This window comes from Larimichthys crocea, chromosome XXII (genome assembly GCF_000972845.2).
Source record: "Larimichthys crocea isolate SSNF chromosome XXII, L_crocea_2.0, whole genome shotgun sequence".
NCBI lineage: Eukaryota > Metazoa > Chordata > Actinopteri > Sciaenidae > Larimichthys > Larimichthys crocea.
Window position 1 is genome coordinate 11,032,190 of NC_040032.1, and position 11,343 is coordinate 11,043,532.

Below are 11,343 nucleotides of genomic sequence, written 5' to 3' on the forward strand. Positions count from 1 at the left end.
CCGTCTGAACTGCCGCTGCTGCCAGAACACTTCAAACACACGAATAGTAATTTAGTCCAGACCTGGACCTTCTGAAGCCTGAATAGTGGCCTTCTTCCAACAAATAAAATTGCTGTGTGTGTGTGTGTGTACACTTACATTTGTTTTTTTTACCTCCCACACCACCATCAGCTCCACCAGCGCCAATATGGCCACCGCGAACAAAGAAATGGTCTTCCATTAACGTAATTGGGCAATTTAGCTGCTGCTGCAGCCGACGGCAGCTTTATGTACAAGTGGCTTTTCATGAATAACAAATTAGCGGTTACCTGTTGACTACAGGTCCGAGTGTGTCTACCCTGAAACACGAGCACTTATCAACAATTTAATCAGAGATTTGTTGTTTAACTTTGGATGAGTAATTATGACCATGTGTACTTTCGCTTCATGGGATGCTCTTTGTCTCTTATTGCGGCGTAAAACATGCAAATACAAAAAGACAAATGATTTGTTGCCTCCCTTTGTCACTTTGCATCCATCTGTTCACAGCGATATACATGGAAGCTCTTTGTTTTTGCCTCTGCAGCCGATATAAGCATAAAATGTAAATATAACTTTCAGTGTGATATCCACATTTTAGTTAGACTTCGTTGAAAATTTGCAAAATATCACAAAAATGGAAAAAATCTGATGAATAGTGTCCATCCCAACAAATCTTGACAGTCAATAACAGAAAGAGGCAAATGTTTGAACACATTTATTCTGTTTTCTGTCTGTCTGTTTGTGAACTCTGTGTTGACCCGTGTCGCAGCAGCCAACTGATGAGCTGCCATCAAAAAAAAAAAAAACCTGAATGACCTTTCTCCACCTTTCCTTCGGCCATCATGTGTGTGCAAGGCGCGTTAACCCTTCAGGCTCCTGCAAACAAGCTACAATCAAAGCCTACGGGGAGCCCTGTGTCTGCTTTTTTTTATGGCTGCGGCACCTCATTTCAATTCAATGCAGCTCTGATAAGCAACTCGTGATAGTCGGGCAACTGCCATTCCCTACTGTGTGTTTTTTTTCCTCTTCCTTTCTTTATCAGGCACGCTGATAACAGAAATAACAGAATGGGACCTCTAACTGTCTTGATTCATACAAAAGAACTGCAAAAAAAATTAAATACTGTGAATCTGTGTGAACGATTGTGCTCTTAAAATAAAGACCTGAACGGTGAGTTTGTTCAGAGTGATTGATTGAAATTCGTCCTCGCCTCCCCTTTGGGCTTCTTTGCACTATTTCACATTTGCTGCAGCTGACCACATCATTTGTTACGTCTTCCAGAGCAGACGCTCCCTGCACATTCTATTGACATCCTATCAGTTTGCATTATTTCTTCCTTCATTATGACTTGCATCTTTTTTGGACTGTAACATTGTAATGTTTTAGCTTCTGTCTCCTCCCAGACGTCTTTCTCCAACGTAGCATTATCATTTTCAGTATGCGAGCCCCGTGGAGACTGTCATCAGCTTCACCGGTCACATACTATAGCGCCGCGGTCGAGCCTAAAGCCAGCCTCTCCTCTCTGCCAGTCAGAAGTAATGGATTAACATGAGAATCGATCTTGGCTCAGCTGGCTCGATCCGCGATGGCAGAGTGCCAGAGAAAGCCAAGTCAATCACGAAACACAAGATTATTTAATAGATACAGGAGAATATTAAACCCCCCAGACTGGATCAGAATCTGCCTGTCACTGCACTGTAATTATCTAATCTCTGTTTCACTGCTGCTCTCCTCCTCCAAACACATAAATCAGGAGTGTTTGTTTGTCCACACGCAGCCGTCTTGTCTACACACTGTCCCGACTCTCAAGCTTTGAGACCACCTGGCACCTGGTTTGGGAACAGTAATGATGAGAGGAGATTGTGGCACATGATGCTGCAGGCTTTGCATTTACTACACATCCAACATCACATTCATCTATTTATTTCCACACTGTTCAGTGCATGGGTCAGAGACAAAAAGGATGACAGATTGAGGGGGAGAAAGAAAGAGAGACTTGATTGATTGGCTCTAAAAGGATCGACCTCTGTGATCGGCTCTTAGATATGCCGTCAGTCCTCATACAGTGCTGGAATGCAGCAGAATGAAGCTGCAAAAAATAGGTGATGTGACTCAGTAAGTAATTATATTTCCCATTCACTGATTTAAATTTCATTTTGTACTGATATGCAGAGATCTCTGCTCGTGGAATTTTCCATATCTGACTTAATATTTCACCTGAATTCTCTGAAAATGTAAATAAACCAGAGGTGGGATGAAGTAGTAAACAATTAGCAAGTCACAAGTCCTTCCACCAAAGTCAAGTAGACGTACTGTTACATTACAGATATATCACTCACTGACAAGTAAAACTATTGATGTTAAGATCTGCTGCAGATCATGATCTGGCTGCAGACAAACAAACAAGAAAAGTACGCCAAAATCGACTTAACCATAGTAATCTGAGTACTGCCATTCATTACTTCCACCTCTGGTTAAAACAGGCATGTTCGAAGTCATGCAGGAAGAGAAAAATCTGACATGAAATCATGCTGATGTCCTATAGTCTATGTGTTATATTTCTGTGTGCGTGAACCTGCTTCCTCGGCTTCATGCAGATTATTTGCTAACTTTATCTGCGTGCACCTGATGTGACCTGCCACTCTGTGGCTCTGTTAACGTTTTATCTTATCGTCATCTCTCCAGACCAGTGCCCAAAGACAACACTTCCCTTTGTTCCAACACACAGTGGCTGGGTTTTTTTTTTCTTTTAACGTGGCCACAAACCAGTCAGACCACCTACAACATGGACGACTGCAAAACAGTGCAAGAAAAATATCCTCTGTGCTGGGGTTAGATTTATAAACTGGGGAAATCCAATGTCCATGCTGAGAAATAACATGAAATTACATGAAATCCCTTCTTAACGTCCAACCATGGAAACAGTAGAGTACACACATTATAAAACATCAAAAACAGTTCATATTCAGTCATAATGGTGATATTGGTTTGTGTTACACACAAACTGAAATTGCCAATTTTTCACTTGATTTGTGAAAAACACAGAATCAGACTGACATGAACTGACATGAAGATGGATATGGAGGGAGAGCGGCCCGATGGAATTACAATTCATTTCCTGACATGAATGGAAATGAAAGCGAAGTGACCCCTGCCAACCATAACTGGGACCCAGACAGCAATGAAGAAAGGAGATGTCTGACAAAAACAGAGTGGTTCGTAGTGAGGGGGTGACAGAGGGTGACCCCCGTTTGCACTTGGCCGTGTTGTATATATCGTCAGATGAGGTCTATCTTTTTATTTAAAGAAGTCAAAGCATGGTGCTGCATGGCTGTGGATCCCCGCCAGATGGACTGACACATGGCCTGAGCATTGTCATTCAGATGCAGCGCGTGCTGCGTCGCTCTTAATAAAGCACGAGTGCATAAATTCAAACGCTTTACTGGGGCAATATGGAAATGTGTATCATCTGTTACCGTGTGATTTGGGATTTGAACATGTGTTTGCTCAACTTTACACAATGTTTTTCCGACAGAGTGTGTCGGCAAGCTTACATTATTTTACAGTCTAGACAAGCGAGTCTGTTACCTACAATCACTTACAACACCGCCTCCAGTAAATTCAATTTATTTTCTGAATTGTAAGGCCAAATATAAGTTCAGGGGAAATGTTATTTCATATGTAGGAAGAGCTTTGTTTTGTTTCTGTGAAAAAGTAATGCAGAGGCAAATGGGGCTGTAGTTTATACTGTTTCTCTACAGCACAGAAGGGTTTGTATCCCCGAGTCCTGCATCTGGTTATAGGTTTAGGCATTTTGGTCAGGGTTAGGAAAAGATTGTGGTTCAATAAAGATGTCTTGTCTCATGCGTTTAGTCCCTTGGGACCTTTTTACTACTTCCTTTGGCCACTTGGGGTGCTGCAAAATCAAGTTTTGAACACAACGCTGACATTTGATCACTTTTTAAGTTTGTATAGAGAACTTGTTCACAAATAGCTGCTTATTTACACATCCGGCATTTAGGTTGCGACATTAGATTTCATCTGGAGTCATGTCTCCGGACAGTATTCTCTCTCTTTTAGCTCCGTTTTTGGTATCCACCAACTCCCTTAGAGAAACATCTGTGGCTCTTCAGCTGTTAAATGCTCCACTGTGTCCATCAGCACGTCTCTCTGTGTCTGTCTGCTGAGCGGATAGTGTACAGTACAGATTGATAGAGCTCTTTCCCTGTGAACTGCTGCCGACTGTAAACACCGCGGGAAGATTTGTGACAGTGAACCAAAACAGTGAAGTTGTGGGCCAGACTACAAACGACCTTTCACACTGTGATTTGATGGATGTTCTTCTAAGAATGTTCACCTAAGACTTTCTTAGTATTTATTAACGTCTTTTCATAACCTTGGTCGGCTGCTGTGGATGTCTAAATAGAGCCATTAAACTATGTATGTAATGTGTCTTTATCTATCTTCAGAAATCGCTCTTGTCTCTGTATTTCTGTGTCAGCAGTGATCGACTCGGCTGTATTCTGAGCACACAATCCTTCCAGTCTACTGAAGCTGTGCTTCTGAAAGACCAGCACACACTGCAGGCAGTAGGTGATTTCGGGGGTGGGTCCTGCTATTGTTGGCGCACATTATTTAATAACTCACGCCTGTTAAATATGGAACCATGGCTTAGTGGAAAACTTGAGGGAAAACAACAATTTGCCTGACTATCATTTCCACTGAATCTGAATCAAATTGCCCACGAGGAGTGTGCACACACACACAAACACACACACACACAGCTTGCTGTAAGCAGCTGGACCAAGTGCAAGGACCTATATCTCTGTGATCTCCCACTCAGCTTGGTCCACTGAAGCAAATATAAAAGCCGGCGAAGCTGACAGCAGCAGAGCCAAGCCCAGAGCCACAGTGACCATTTGAAACGAGTGTCACAGCCACACATCTGACGTGTCCATGATAAAAAAGAAATTATGCTTACTGCTGGACTTCCATCAAACACTTGGCTTGAAAATGTTAATGATTTTTCTGACTGATGACTCACAGCTGCAGTAGCGTGACTTATATTTACTGAATATATTCTAAGGTATGAGAAGCATTAGGTAAAGTATGTGGTGATGATGGATGGGATAAGACACTATGGTTGTCTACTGGGACGTGTTAAAATAACTATGCGAGGAAGAGTTGTAACAACGTGGGGATCTATAAATTGTTCCAAGTTAAACCAGGGTCCATGTCCATGTGCAGGCTTGCAGACACAGAAGGAGAAAATGGATTTTGGGGGAATGCAGTCACAAATCCTGCTGGACTGCAGAGCGAGCATCGTATGAGTGTAAATCCAGGGGATGAACATTCTGTCTGATCTCAGCAACAACCCTGCCCTGCTCTACAATCACCCTCCTGTGCAAAGAGGCTACAGCCGTCTCATCTTATCTCCGACTCTCCTGGCTCTCCTCCTCGTTCACCTTCCATCTCCCCACGCAATCTAACTGTACAAGACCAGGTCCAGCATTCAGGTGCTCTCGGAGGAGCTGTGTCGCCACTACCTGTGGCTGGGGATTTCCAAAGTCATTATCGAGGCATGGGGACTGTGTGGGTAGAACAGGCACAGAAGGAGGAGATAGTATATCTGGGTGTGGAGGAGGGATGTGAGCAGAAATGGTGCAATAGCTGGAGACATGCACCACAATTCTTTCAGACTCAGAAGATCGCTGGCTGAAAAAGAATCTTCAGTTTCAGTTTGATGCGATATGTGATCTCCATTTGCATTTTTAAGAGGTTCCGGTCAGGAAGAGGTGTTCGACTTCCACTTCTGCTTCTCGGATTTCTGTATTTTCCTCCATAAAATAAGAGTCTCCTGTTACAGCAGGATTTAGCACTGTCAAACCAAATGAAAAACCAAGGCGACATTCAAAATACAGTGGAAAGCTAGATGTCAGACCTCAAATTATCTACAGGAAGTCGACAATCTTTAGACAAATCTTTATTAATTTCCCCGAAAAATTCTCCAAATAAACTAAAAAGGACTGAAACGCTGAAGAAACACACAAAGCTCATTTATATGATGTAATATACTCTTGAGTTCTTTTTATAAGGTCCATGGCCCTGTCACAAAGATTCATGTCTCAGATTTCATTCTAATTGGCTTAAAAAAAACAAAAAACATTCAGATTTCATCGAGCTTGATGCAACTTTGCGGACACCTCGAGCAGCCGGGTAGAAGATGAAATTGAAAAAGAAATGGGGGGAAATAAGAGAGACTGTGGAAAGAAGGAAGGAAGAAATGGGGGGGAGGTGGAGAGTCTGCGCCAGCAGATGCAAAACAAGTTCACGGCATGGTGAGAAATAAAGATTGTAAAAGAAAGACATATGAATAAAAAGCGTGTAAGGAAGTGTGCCTTCCACCTGAGGGGAGCCGAGAAAAATAACAAATGAGAAGCGGAGCCTGTTTGGAAGTCTGCGCTCTCGCTCCGTACAGTCACTGATCGATACCAATGGCTTCTCAATTTTGCCGTGCAATGAGTTCTCAATAAAAACGGTGAACGGGCATTACGCCCCCTCCCTCCTGTTACTGAATCCAATTCCACAGACAACTCCAGACTTGCCCATAATGGATTCTCTATTTCATAGGCTTTGGCTTGTGTTCCTATGGCGCTTGGTTAATATTTCAGCCCGCTGTCTCTCTTCCCTGCACAGCCCACTTTGTTGTATTGATTTATTTGTGCATCCCCCCTACATACCACCTCTGTGGTGGGAAGACGATCTATTATGGAATTTAATACCTTTCAAAGAGCTCATTTTCTTCTTTTTTTCTAGCAGATGATTGGGGATACAGTATGTTCTGGGCTTGATAGGAATGGTCAGAGGAGGTGATGTCATTTATCAGGCGTTATCCTCCGACTAACAAACAGGAAGTGCCTCGTTTGGCTGCTGGTTGAAATGCATCCTTCAAACCGCACGCACAGATATGAACCGCATTCGTAGGAGTTAAATTAGAGGCTGTAACACTGAGAAGGAGGACTTTCCTGCGTGTTTGAGGGGAGGAAGCGGCGTAGGAAAAAAGGATGCTCCGTGGACAGATGTGGACGAGGAAGCCTGAACCCAGGACACACAGCCGAGGTCCTTCCTGTATCCTGCATCCTACGCCGAACACCTGGTCAGTTCATTACAATTATCATTTTCCTCCGACACAGTGACTCTCAACATTGTTGAAGACGAGGGGATGCGCTTGTGAAATTAGAGTCAGATGGAAACAAGAGAGAGACAATCTGTTAATGAACCATAAATTACACCAGTGAATCTGTCTGCACTGTATGTTTCAGTGCAACAAGCTGGTGAATTGTTAGAGAACTGCAGATAAACAAAGTTAATGGAAAGTCAATATGTAGCATAACGAAGGCAGATGCTTCCCTGCACGTGCATCACATGATACAATCAAGGACGTGCCATCACAGCAAGCTCGGCGTAGAAATTGTTATTTTTTGTGATTTAGCACCTCCTGGCTCAGAGTGCAAACCACTGTGATAAATATGGACAGCATCAGCATTAGCCCGCACCACAGGCCGGAAAGAAAAACCCTCCTCTTCCTCCTTGTGTTACAAACACTAACACTCCCACTGAGCTCACAGTCCAGGCAACCCAGCAAACAAAACTCACTTAGCAGCTCGACCTGTTGCACTATTTCACTGTTAGCTGACTTGATTGGTTCAACGGGAAGAAAGCGAAACGTGGAGGAAATGAAACCATGCTGACACTGTATATCAGACAAAAAGCTGAATCAAAGCAGTTTGGGACGCACCACGAAAACATGCAGACAGACATCTGCAACAGGTACAGTATACTAAGAAATTTATTAAAGGCTGCAGATGTGGATTGAACGGTCAGCTGTCTTTAGTGTTGTGTTCATATTAAAATCTTCTCCTGACTAAAAAACATTTTAGTTTAGATGACAATGCCCTCTCATAAAGATACAGGGAGTCACTGAATGGTTTAATGAGTATCAAGTGAAGTGAATCATGCGATATGGCTTTCGCATTCACCGCATGTCAACCAAAATGAGCAGCTACAGGAGATTTTTGTTGCACGGTGTTTTCCACCACCGTCATCGACAAACACCAAATTCTTCAATTATCTTTTGTTCATCCGTAATGACGAGCAGCGGCACTGAAGTGTGTGCGTGTTGGATGACAAAGCCAAAAATAAGCACAGCGTTGAGTTTATATAATCTGTTCTGATTCATAGGATGCATTCTTCTTTAATGGACAGCAAGAGGAGACAGAGACAGAGATGACTGACAGTCACAGAATCACAGGTTTGGGTCTGTCAGCATTGTGTTTGAGCCAGTAAAAGCAAGATTTTAAGAAGTGACTGATTGGAATAATCTAATTGCACAAAAGGAAACTCCGGGTTTGTCACAACTATTGCAAAAGAACTAATCAAATTACAGAGTCTCGAAAACCTGTCTGAAGAGACGCTGATAAATAGATTTACAATTAGGACAATTCAATTGTAAAATCATAGACCATACAATGATTCCCCTCGTCTCGACATAATGGTTGATGACGGCTGTGCGTGATAATTGCATTCTGCAAATTACAGTCTTTATAAATTAACTTACAATAGATTGTTTAAGTGCGTGCTGTATAGATTTTGTAGTCAAACTAGAAGTAATCGGACAGTGAGCACAAACCGGTGGATTTCATTTACTTTCGTATCTGATTGCAAATTCCAGCAGAGAACAAAAAACTAGAATAACTCCATGCAGGGTATCTGCAGTACTGCTGTTGATACACACTGTATCTCCTCAGAGCTAATCCATGATTGAGATGCTTTATTTAACTGACAGTCAATAGTGAGTCTACAGGTCTTGGAGGTCATTCCGGGACTGCTTTGTAACATATACTTATCAATGATGATTAAGTTTAATAAACAAGAAGGAAGAAAAGACATGTTGTGTTCATGCACAAACTTTGAAAATTAACTTCATAGAAGAATACTGGTGAGATTTTAGAGAGATGTTCCTGTTCATTACATGCCAGTGAATCGAGACCGAGAGAAGACCAAGACTTTGAAGGATCAGGACAAAGACTAAGACCAGAGCGTGTAGAGTTGAAGATATTTCTAATTAGAAATGTTAGTCAAGGAATGCAACAGTCAAGGAAATAGGAAACATTGGTGATATCCCCACAGACGTGCTCTTGACCTGTCTTAAAATAAAGTCCGGAGAAAGTGGCGTTGATTCCAAGAAGAGAACGAGACCTTCAAAAAGACTCGACCAAGACTGATCTTGAGTACTGCAGCACTGATGCACGCCATGCTGCGTTGTGACGTATTGATTATTTGTTTTCAATACAATCTTTACAATGTCAAAACCATCCTGCAATGAACAGCAACCACAGCTAACAAAGATGCATGTTTCAATATGGTGATTTCCTGTCTTTTGTCACTTCCTGCAGCTGTCAGGTGATTGACACCAAGCAGTAACGCATTAACTCAGACACCATTAGATAATGATGCAACTGTGACCAAATAACGGTCTCGTGACACCATGACTAAGCTGCCGCTCACCGAGAAGACTGAATGTTGGCAAATGTTTTCCTCGGCAGAGAGTTAAATGAGCCCTGATGTTTGCAACTATGCTGAGACACCGGAAGGAACGGAGGAAGAGGAATGGGTAGCAGATGTTAAGCAATACCTGCAGTGTGTTGTTAATAAACACGAAGCCCTTTTCTAAAATCGATCACGAGCTCGAGGCTGGCTCCTAACTCCTACATTAGTACCCTAAAAAAAAAATCTGCATTTCTGATTGATTTCTCTAATCACTCTATTCTTGTGTGGAAATCTGGCCCAAGTACAAGTGCACGCCTCGTGTCCACAGTGCAGCAGGCATAAATCACGCCCCATCGGCAGCAGCATATATCAGAACTATATTGCTTGGGCATCGATCGCCTCTCAGACAAGATTGTGATGAGGATTGTGGGAAGGTGGAAGAATGAATTTCACCCTTCAAGCATCTCGACTCGATATCCCAAACTAACCAGGCATTGAGGGCAGGGAAGGGGGGAATTTTCCCTTTCTGCTATACTGTGTTACTGTCTCACAGTCAACTGGAGATGATGGTGGTACATATATGTTTTAAGCCTGTTCTCCAAAGATGTTGTAATTATTTGTTATGAACACCAGAGTGTAATAATTGAATATCCTGGTAAACTGACTAAAGCAAATGACAAATATTCTAATTAAAACAGGAATAAACATGGGACATGACTGTAAGATAAAAGGCGTTTTTGGCTCCAGCAGCTCCTTTCATCTGCTGAGCAAAGAAACCCATTGTGGTTTGGGAGGCTCACATTTAAAAGAGACACAGCAGCGTCCTGCTAAAATAAGAAAATAAGACTATTGTGGTCAAAGTCTGAAGAGTCTCTCTGGGTTTACATTCAAACATCTGAGCTGGAGAGCTGAACCAAAGGGACACGAGACGGGCCCAAAAGCACAAAACTCCATTTAACACACACATACCGATTCGAGGACACACACACACACACACACACACACACACCCACGCTAAACCGAAGAGGTACACTTGCACATTCTCACACACAGACAGCGGATTTCAGATCAATACGGGAGGAAAATCGATGGACGTTGGGGGCTGGGAAGGCAAAATCGCTCATGGCAAAGATATATTTAGAAAGGTAAAAGAACTGCAAGCGCGGAGAAGAGAGTAGGAGGAAAATTAAAGAGGAGAAAAAAAAGGGGGAGGAAGAGGAGAGATTCTGTGGAGTTAATTGATTTAAGTGAGGTTGAGGATGGGGACGCCGCTGGAATGCACCCAGTCTCCCCGAGGTGCTCATTGATGCCAGATGCTGCTCACCTATAGCAATTACCTGCACATCTGATCTCCGGGTCCCACGTTACCCACATAAACCATGTGCAGGCTCTCGCAAGCCAACAAACTGCCAGTTCTCTCGCATCTCCTATATTCACTCGTACGCCTCCTGAAGAAAGTTCTTAAGCGCTTACGATCAATTCAAACACACAGCTGTTCAGTTTCTCCTCCGATTCTATAGGCTGGAGCATTGTTTGGGAAGTTTTTTGGGGGGGAGTTTTCAGTGGTGTCTCCGGTGGCATACTGTATGAACATATGGTGTGTTGATCCGCCTTCTATCTTTGTGCTCTTTAGTTCTGAGTTGCAAACATGGGATTTAGCGTGAGTTCACACGGGATCGGGTGTTGTGGAAAGATGTAGCAGGGTTGTCCGGTGATGGGGAGCTGAGGTGGGTTGCTGTGGGCGTGTAAATTGCAAGTAGGACTCAGATTTAG